Source organism: Emys orbicularis, chromosome 13 (genome assembly GCF_028017835.1).
Source record: "Emys orbicularis isolate rEmyOrb1 chromosome 13, rEmyOrb1.hap1, whole genome shotgun sequence".
Classification (NCBI taxonomy): Eukaryota; Metazoa; Chordata; order Testudines; family Emydidae; genus Emys; species Emys orbicularis.
This window is the reverse complement of record NC_088695.1, coordinates 11,648,674-11,658,942: the sequence shown is the minus strand read 5'-3', so window position 1 is coordinate 11,658,942 and position 10,269 is coordinate 11,648,674. Positions and strand designations below refer to the sequence as shown.

The following is a 10,269-nucleotide window of genomic DNA, read 5'->3' as shown; positions in this document are numbered from 1 at the left end:
GCAAGACCAGCTGATACAAAACCAAACGGTACCACGTAGACCAGGGATCGGCAACCCACCCTTCCCACAGCCCCCATTGGCCAGGGACGGCGAACAGCAGCCAGTGGGAGCTGCAATCTGCCGAACCTGCGGACACTGAAGGTAAACAAACCGGCCTGGCCTGCCAGTGGCTTTTCCTGGCAGGCTGCGTGCCGAAGGTTGCCAATCCCTGATGTAGACATAACACAGTAGGGTGGGTGTTACGAGCGTAAAATACAAGACACTCGTAAACAGGAAAACCAGGGAAGGAGGGGACTAGGGAGGCTACGTGGAATGAAGGTCAGGCATTCTTTCAGTAGTGTCACTGGTTTTTTGAAGCCCCATCCTGTGACTGTAGCACGGAACTGCACTGGTTAACAGTTGTGATCAGAAGCATTAATGTGAATGAGAACTAACTGTATCCCCCTGTCAGGGCTGCCCAGAGGATTCAGGGGGCCTGGGGCAAAGCAATTTCAGGGGCCCCTTCCATAAAAAAAAGTTGCAATACTATAGAATACTATATTCTCCTGGGGGCCCCTGCGGGGTGTATCCAGAAATCGAGTTCAAATGTCTTCAAATTCATGTAACTGAGCTGGTGATGCTGTCTGCCGACTGTGAGTGCTGACCTCAGGGCAGACTGTCAAAAACAAGGCAGACACCCCAAGCTGGCGGTGTGTTCTATAATTAGAGTTCACCAGGCCGGTAACAAACGTAAACTCATGGATCGCTGTAAGAGTCTACAAGTGAGAAGTTGACCATGGGAATTACCTAGATTTAGGGGGTTGGTGCATTGTGAAGAATTTTGTTGTGTCAATCTTGAGTGAATAAATTCAACCCAGCAGGTCGCTGAAGTCGTACACAGGAGGCAGGGCTGCCCAGAGAGGGAGGCAAGTGGGGCAATTTGCCCCGGGCCCCGCAGGGGCCCCCATGAGAATATAGTATTCTATAGTATTGCAACTTTTTTTTATGGAAGGGGCCCCTGAAATTGCTTTGCCCCAGGCCCCCTGAATCCTCTGGGCAGCCCTGACAGGGGGATACAGTTAGTTCTCATTCACATTAATGCCTCTGATCACAACTGTTAACCAGAGCAGTTCTGTGCTACAGTCACAGGATGGGGCTTCAAAAATGCACCTGTGGCCAGCTACAAAGGAAGGAAGAAGGGCAGTGGGATGAAACACAGTTGAGGCAACAGTGAAGCTGGGTCTTTCTGAAGGAATCAGCGCTAGATAGACAATGGCCCTGGCGCTGCAAAGACCCACACGCGTGATTAACGTTATACACTTTGAATAATCCCACTGCCGTCAGTGAAGCTCTCAGTGTGCAAATTGAGCATATGCTTAACTCTTTGCAGGATCTCAGCCAATATTATTAAATTAGCATGCAATCCTGCAGCCACTTACATAGGTGTTTAACTTTGCTACCATGAAGGTAGCAAATACTTACCATGTGCATAAGTATTTTCAGGCTTGGGGGTCCAAGGTACCAATTGCTACACTGGGTAATGTGTATTCTGGATCCGGCCTTTATTCATTATATTTTATGTTATATTATTATACTCATTTGGTATCCTTTTTTAAAAAAAAAATTATTTCCACTTTATTAATTTCTTTATTTTTGCTACTTTATTTCATTTAGTTTATTAAGTTGGTTGGCAATTAAAAAAAATTGGTGGGGAAAAAATATCAAAGTTTCACCCTTTCACCAGCTTTGAAACTGAACAATTTTTTGCCCCCTTTTTTTTTTCTTGTTTTAAAATAACAATAAAAAAAATGTTTACTGAAAAAGCCAGTTTTCATGAAATGAAAACAAAAGCTTTTCGTAACCCTTTCATTAATGTCTATGGGTATGTCTACACCCAGCCGCTAGTTCGGCGGCTGGGAATCAAAGTTCTGGGTTCGACTTATCGCGTCTTGTCTGGACGCGATAAGTCGAACCAGGAAGTGATCGCCGTCGACTGCGGTACTCCAGCTAGACGAGAGGAGTACCGCGGCGTCGACGGGGGAACTGCGGCGTCGACGGGGGAGCCTGCCTGCCGCGTGTGGACCGAGGTAAGTTCGAACTAAGGTACTGCGTACCTTAGTTCGAATTGGGGGGTAAGTGTAGACCAAGCCTATGACAATAAAGGTTGAAAAAATAAATGGCAAATGAATAAAAATTGAAAAAAATCAACATTTTTGCATTTTTATCCATTTTTTACAGAAGCCCGCTTTGCAATTAAATAACTCTTTGTTCAAAAATGTTTCTACCCATTCAAATGTTATCCTTGTTTTACTTTATTGTTCCCTGTTATGTATTATATTTATATTTTATTTTCCTTTATGACATTGTTTTATCTGCTATGCTATGCATCTATTAAACCCCAGGATCAGCATCTAAATAATCTGATCTAACTGCATCCAATCAGCGAGGCTACAGTTTATTCAGATGTGGTCACACTCCTGTCAAAATAGAATGTCTCACAGCTCCCTAATCTGCTCCTTTTCCCTTTAAAGTCACTGGAAAACCTCTCATGAGCTTCAATGGTGCAAGATGACGCCCTCAGTGGCGGCAGATTTCTGTGCTACCAGTAGCTGAATAGCTTTCAATTTCACTTGTCACTGAGCTGGGAAAGGCAATGAACTGGAGCTACCTACAGTTCCTGCCTCTCAGTAGGGCGGGATGGTAAAATAGACACAGTGTGACCCTGATACTGGGGGCGGGGGGAGGGGGAATTCCCTGCAAGTGACAAGACGCTGAAACTCACCCCTTGTCCTTACAGGACTAGAAGAGAGTGGGGGACGGTGATCTCAGCAAGGGGGGGAACAGGATAATGATCAGAGGGAATGGAAGGGTGACTGAAGTGACTTAAAAGCAGCGGCTCATTTCTCAGACTTTCCCCATTGCAGTGACACGTTTTTTCTCCGCTGGGGGGTTATTTTCGGCAGATCAAAACGCGGTCCTAATTTTAAATGCACGGTTTTGTGTGCCTGGGCTCATCTAGAAATAATTCCTTAGGGAGAAGGGGGCAGGAAAAAAAAAAAAGACATGCGCCCAACGTGGGGCTCGAACCCACGACCCTGAGATTAAGAGTCTCATGCTCTACCGACTGAGCTAGCCGGGCGGTTGTTGCAAAGTTTTGGATTTAGCAAGGGTTATTCAGAAAGCAGTGTGTCGTTTCTATAACTGTTGATTTGCTGCAAATTGGAGTTTGCCTCTTCTCCCAGCTGACCTCCTGGAAAACACGCCTGGCCACAAGACCCTCTCCAGGATTAACCCTAGACTCCTTAATCTAGTTCCTTCCATATTTGCAGTTTGCTGAAGAAGGCAGGACACATTTTAGGCGCTTTATAAAACATCCGGACTTAATCCAGGCAGAAAGAAGGCAGGATCTACCAGTACCCAGACACGATAACTGGGGAAACACCGGGGAAAAAATCCTGAAAAGTGAACACGCGTGTGCATCTGAGCGCCTGAAAATTCACTGCCCAAATGCCTGGCTGTATAGGGAAGGATTTAGTCAAGAACAGGGTGAAGACGCATGGGGCTAACACAATGCAAACCCATGGAGTGATTCAGGGATAGTCCTGAATAACTTAGTCCAGAAGTACCTTGTTCCTCTATGCAACAGTGTTAAACTACACAAAACGGGCCTTAATCCGGAATAAAAATGTCCACACATGCTTAAGCAGGAATAGCTGTTCCTGAATGACACCGTATGTATGATCCCAGTGCAGGGAAAATAATGGGGAAAACACATGGATCCCAGTGCAGGGGAAATAATGGTGAAACACATGGATCCCAGTGCAGGGGAAATAATGGTGAAAACACATGGATCCCAGTGCATGGGGAGTGACCATGGGGGAAAAAATCTACAGATTATGTAGACAAAAAAACTCTAACTGATGCGGAGAGAACAGATGGGTCTTGGTGCAAGAAAAAGAATTGTTGAACTCACATGGACCCACAGCAGGGGAAATAATGGTGAAAACACATGGATTCCAGTGCAGGGGAAATAATGGTGAAAATACATGGATCCTAGTGTAGGGGAAATAATGGTGAAAACACATGGATTCCAGTGCAGGGAAAATAAGGATGAAAATACATGGATCCTAGTGTAGGGGAAATAATGGTGAAAACACGTGGATCCCAGTACAGGGGGAGTGATCATGAAAAAAAAAATCGGTGTCTGGAAAGACTCAGGCAGCCACTGTGAAAATACATGGCAAGGTAAAGTGGAGGGAAAACAGGTTGAGTGCAGAATTTGTCCATAATAAAGGTAATCCAGCAAAACAGGTGGAGGGGTAAAACCCCCCATACACCCGTAAAACACACAGGCAGCGATTTCACAAACCGCGGGAACTATAAGAACATTTTCTCCCTGTGTGAATGAGCTTGTCAATAACCAGGAAGCCCTTTCCTCCAGCTTGTCTCCATGCCTTTTATTCCCGTTCCCGTTTAACACATAATCTAAAGGCAAAGAAAACGCTGGTCAATACCCAAGGTCAGTTTAGTTCTCTGTTATTGTTACCCACAGCATAGCACTCATTTCCTCCCAAAACAACAATCATAATCATTAATGTGACATAAATCCCATTGAAAGTCAATTGAGCAATTCTGGACAAAATCAAATATACCTAAATATTAGATCAAGTTGTATAACATTATTTCATTATTTGTAGTCTGCTGTGCTTTAGGCGACATAGGGACATGCTGATTAACGATCTGACATGAACTCTCCTTTCCTTATGCGAGAAAAATGAAGGTGGAGAAATATGACAATTCCCTAGCAATGACGGTACCCGAAGAGAGACTGCAAAACAAGACACGTTCTCAGAGCGGGGGAAAAAAAGAAGCAAGGCTGTTTCTGCCCGGTTTCGAACCGGGGACCTTTCGCGTGTGAGGCGAACGTGATAACCACTACACTACAGAAACCAGCTGGCTGCGTTTTTCTTTACAGCGCCTACAGCCATTGGTGTGAGAGTTGCAGGCCTGTTCTTGCCAAGTGTTACTGTTTTCCTGCTGCTAGATAAAATAACACACAGGCAGCTGTTTAAAAGGTGCCTCCCACAGAGGTTGCTTTATCTCCTCCTGTGTAACATTCCCTTTCATTCACACCCGTGCATGCAGCATGGCTTCTAAACAAAGACCAGCGTCCAGCCAGATGTGGGCACCACTTAGATCTGTAAGAATGCAGGGGGCAGAAAGTTTTAAAACACCCGTTGGTGGCAAAATTGAAGGGTATTAAGTGTGAAACAGCCGGGATACAGTCAGGAATCCCGGCACAAGTGTGACACAACTGGCAGAATCCAGTCAAAGTAATTCATCCAGCAGGATGACTGGTACAAGCGCCTGGTATCTACCAAACCTGAACGCAGTCATTGTGAAGTTCACAATGTGAACACATCTGGCTTCTTCAGATTCCAGACAAGGTACCTGTACTGTCTCAGCAGCGGATTTGAAACACAACAGCTGTGCAAAATGCTAGAATCCCTCAGAATCCAGGCAATTCAATCCCACAAGTACCTGGCTTCAGCAGAACTGGGAGGACAAAGCCTTTTGTGAAAAACATCTGCGTTTCTAAAAAAAAATCTAGCTCACTATTTTATACAGAGGGTGCTGGTGCTTTCAAACCCAGGCTGCTTGTACTTCTCTTCCTTGGTGCAGTCAGCACCTGAATTCAGAAGACCTGAATAACACAAGAAGGTTAAAAAAATACACCTGGATGGTTCGAAGTTCTTCCTCTGCACAGTTCCCACCCCACCGTTAGGGTCCTTCACTGAACCCCCCCCCCTCCTCCATACACAAGCCACACCCACTCAATTAGGCCCCTCCCCCAACCAGTCCCTTCCCTCTATTAAACCCCTCCCTCCTCCATACACAAGCCACACTCACTCATGTAGTTTTGGTGAATCAGAAGAAACTTCAGCAAATCATAACAAAAATGTTTTGTTATAGAGGATAAAATATGTTAAATATGCCGGCATTATTCAATCTTACTTTTCTCTATTTTTTTCAGTGTGTTCACTTGTTGCCTTTGACAAGTTTGTGTCTAGTCAATTTCATTGTTCCACCCTTATAGTCAGTTAGTTTAGTCAGATTCTCCCATCCTGAAACTACATTTATAAAACATACACCAGAAGGGGAGTTCAATAAACCCTCATTAAAAAAAAAGTTTAGATTGTGCCATTTAATGGCTGTTCCCTCAAAAACTGGATTAAAAATTTAGTCAGTTTCAAATAAAATTAACTCCAGTCTCCCTTTAAGAACTTTAACTAACACAAATCTACTCTATAAATATTTATAAAAATGAAACAGTATAAAGGACACTGCGATGCAAATCAATATAAATCAAAAAGGTGTTTTTGTTTGTCTGAAATCCTTAATCAGTGTTAGGCCAAAGTCAGCTCTGGGGCAAATCTACTGAAGTTGTGGGAGCAATTTGTTTCAAGCACTTTAAAAAAAAATAATAAAGCAAAATTTTTAACATAGTCTTATTTTAGATTCTGCTGTTTCAAATATAATTGGTTGCATGTATAATAAATGCACAGAAAAAAGAACAATCAACACACACCACCTTTTTTCCATTTTGCTGGATAGAAAAATCATATTTGCTAATTTTGTTGCTGAACCTTTTCTTGTGATTCAAATTATCCATCAGCTGTTTGTCTGTCTCCAGAGCAATCCCCCTTAATAATCAACCCAGTCAACCGAGACAAAAGATGACAGGGAATTGCATCTGGACTGTTTTTCTGTTCTAGCTGAGACAGAAAAAGAAAGAAGAGGAGATCAGAATATTATCTTTTGATTGTAAGAAAGAGGGTGGCATTACTCCTGGAGCAGGAACTGGCATCTGGCGTCTCTCTCTCTCTCTTTGCTTTCTTTAAAAAAAAAAAAGACGGTTGAAACAGCCATTTTTACAGACAGACATTTATTTCCAGGGAAGATATGGTTAAAACACCTTGCACTTAAAAAAAAAAAAAAAGAAAAGAAACTCGCTTCGCCCAACGTGGGGCTCGAACCCACGACCCTGAGATTAAGAGTCTCATGCTCTACCGACTGAGCTAGCCGGGCTGCTTATTCAACATTTTAATTCAAGCCTGTGGAATACACCTACAGCTATAAGAACAGGAGTACTTGTGGCACCTTAGAGACTAACAAATTTATTAGAGCATAAGCTTTCGTGGGCTACAACCCACTTCTTCGGATGCATATAGAGTGAAACATATATTGAGGAGATATATATACACACACATACAGAGAGCATGAACAGGTGGGAGTTGAACCAACTCTGAGAGGCCAATTAAGAGAAAAAAAACTTTTGAAGTGATAATCAAGATGGCTCAGTACAGACAGTTTGATAAGACGCAAGTGTGAAAATACTTACAAGGGGAGATAGATTCAATGTTTGTAATGGCTCAGCCATTCCCAGTCTTTATTTAATCCTGTGTTGATTGTGTCTAGTTTGCATATCAATTCCAGCTCAGCAGTCTCTCGTTGGAGTCTGTTTTTGAAGTTTTTCTGTTTTAAGATAGCCACCCGCAGGTCTGTCATAGAATGGCCAGACAGGTTAAAGTGTTCTCCCACTGGTTTTTGAGTATTATGATTCCTGATGTCAGATTTGTGTCCATTAATTCTTTTGCGTAGAGACTGTCCGGTTTGGCCAATGTACATGGCAGAGGGGCATTGCTGGCACATGATGGCATATATCACATTGGTAGATGTGCAGGTGAATGAGCCCCTGATGGTATGGCTGATGTGATTAGGCCCTATGATGATGTCACTTGAATAGATATGTGGACAGAGTTGGCATCGGGCTTTGTTACAAGGATAGGTTCCTGGGTCAGTGTTTTTGTTCAGTGATGTGGTTTCTACATCATACCTACAGCTATGTTTCTTAAGTTGCTATTTCTGTCTTGCTAGGTTTCTAGCCCTGTGTTGAACTAATCCCAGGGAAGCTTCCTAAGATCCAACAGGCTCCTTTTCCAGAGTTAACCACCTTCTGGGAACCCCAGAATGCCAAGCCACAGGATGCAAAGTAATAGATGCAAAGAGCTGGGGGAATTACGAACAGAAGATAAGAGCAAAGGAAACAAGAAACTTCAGCAAAACATAAGAAACAAAAGGAAGTATTTCATCACCCTCCACACAGTCAGCCTGTGGAACTCTTTGCCAGAGGATGTTGTGAAGGCCAAGACTATAATAGGGTTAAAAAAGAACTAGATAAGTTAATGAAGGATAGGTCCATCAATGGCTATTAGCCAGGATGGACAGGGATGGTGTCCCTAGCCTCTGTTTGTCAGAAGATGGGAATGGATCACTTGATGACTACTTGTTCTGTTCATTCCCTCTGAAGCACTGGACAGTAGCCACTGTCGGAAGACAGGATACTGGGCTAGATGGACCTTTGGTCTGACCCAGGATGGCTATTCTTATGTTCTTATGAACAGCCACACTGGGCAGACCGATATTCCATCTAGCCCAGGGAAGGGTGAACTACGGCTGGGGAACCGCGGCCAATGGGAGCTTCAGGGGTGGTACTCGCAGGGGAGGGCAGTGCACGGCGGAGCCACCTGCCCCACCCCACCCCCAGGAGCCATTGCCTGACATGCTGGCCACTTCTGGGAGCGGCGTGGGGCCAGGGCAGGCAGGGAGCCTGCCTTAGCCCCGCTGCATGCCGCTGCCACCCTGGAGCCGCTCAACATAAGCGGTGCCAGGGCAAAGCCTGCACCCCAAACCCCTGCCCTGAGCCACCTCCAGCACCCCAACCCCCTGCCCTTAGCCCCCTCCTGCACCCCGCACCCTTTGCTCTGAGTCCCTTCCTGCAAACCGCACCCCCTCCCACACTCCCTCCCACACCCCAGCCCCCTGCCCCAGACCTACATTCATGGCTCTGCATGCAATTTCCCCACCCAGATGTGGCCCTCAGGTCAAAAAGTTTGCCCACACCTGATTTAGCCCAATATCCTGGTCTTCTGACAGGGGCAGAGGAGCCTGCCAAAAAGAGGAGGACCAGGGACCCCCGCCCCCTCCATGGCACCACCCCTTCTGCCCAAGGCCCTGACCCCGGCCAAGCTGGAAGCCAGAGTGGGCTGGGAGCTGCAGACCCTCCACCCACTGGGATGGGGGCACCAAAAGCATCTTTGGGCCGTGTCCCCGCCGTGCAGGCCCCACCATACAGGGCAGGTGGAGTGTTCGCGGCCCCCCACAGCTACCAGCGCGGCTCTTACCCCAACCTGGCTCCGGCTGGGGAACCGGGCCTCAGAGCTGCAGCCCGGCCATGGTAAGACCATGCAGCCGGGCAGCTGTGAGGAGCAAGTGATCCTCCACCTGCCCTGGGTGGGGGACCTGGAGGGCAAGGACATGGGTCAGGAGCTACTCTTGCCCCCCCCCCCCCAGGCAGGTGGAGGGTCTGTAGCGTGATGCTGCTAGCCTGGCCAGGGGGGCGAGGCCTCGGGGCCAGGCCCATCCATTTTCAAAAAGTGGGAGGGCCATGCCCCTCCCCTTTCCCAGCACCCCTGCTTCCAACAGTGGCCATGCCAAGTGCCCCAGAGGGAATGAACAGAACAGGTAATCATCAAGTGATCCATCCCCTTTCGCCCATTCCCAGCTTCTGGCAAACAGAGGTTTAGCTGAAAACAGCAAAGGGCAGGGGCAAGGACTCAACATATAATACGGTTGCTTTTTAGTCATTATTTACCTATATTCCATGCATTTTCCTTTGCCTCGAAGGAAAAAGGGAAAGAAAATGACCCAGAGGTTGGGATATTTGCTTTGGAAAAGAGATTTTGTGCAGGATCCTCCCTCTCCCCCCCCCGAGTGTGTCCAGGATGCACTCTCCCTTACGGGAATTTAGATGGAAAGTGACAGCTGCCGGTTTTGGGATCTCCCAGACCCCAGCCAGAGTCACGCTGCGAACAGCTGCCAGCACAATTTGCTGCTGATCGCTTTTGCTGCCCTGTCACAATTTGCTGTGTCTGCCTTTCCCCATCCTCTGGTCCAGGGGTACCATATTGTGACGGATGGGGGGCTTTCCCGTCATAATTTCCTCTCTCACCTTTCTCCATCTCCTCGTCTGGGGCAGCAAATTATAACGGATAAGGGTCCACCTATTATAATGTGCTACCTCTGCCTTTCCCTATCACCTGGGATGGGGGTAGCAAATAGCCTATGCCTTAATCCAACCCTAACTACACTTGATCCCCTCCCAGGTTGGGGGTCTGGCAGGGAGAGGAGTGGGGGCAGCTATTCAGTAGCTGTTGTGTCCCTGCTCAG

At 46.3% G+C, this 10,269-nt stretch overlaps 3 non-coding genes across 3 annotated transcripts; all 3 read right to left on the bottom strand.

Moving 5' to 3' along the window:
• Positions 1-3,045: 3,045 nt before the first annotated feature.
• TRNAK-CUU (transfer RNA lysine (anticodon CUU)) lies at positions 3,046-3,118 on the bottom strand. The gene has a single exon. It is a non-coding gene; the product is annotated as a tRNA-Lys (tRNA).
• A 1,738-nt stretch (positions 3,119-4,856) lies between these two features.
• TRNAV-CAC (transfer RNA valine (anticodon CAC)) lies at positions 4,857-4,929 on the bottom strand. The gene has a single exon. It is a non-coding gene; the product is annotated as a tRNA-Val (tRNA).
• Positions 4,930-6,995: 2,066 nt separating this feature from the next.
• On the bottom strand, positions 6,996-7,068 carry TRNAK-CUU (transfer RNA lysine (anticodon CUU)). The gene has a single exon. It is a non-coding gene; the product is annotated as a tRNA-Lys (tRNA).
• Positions 7,069-10,269: the final 3,201 nt, after the last annotated feature.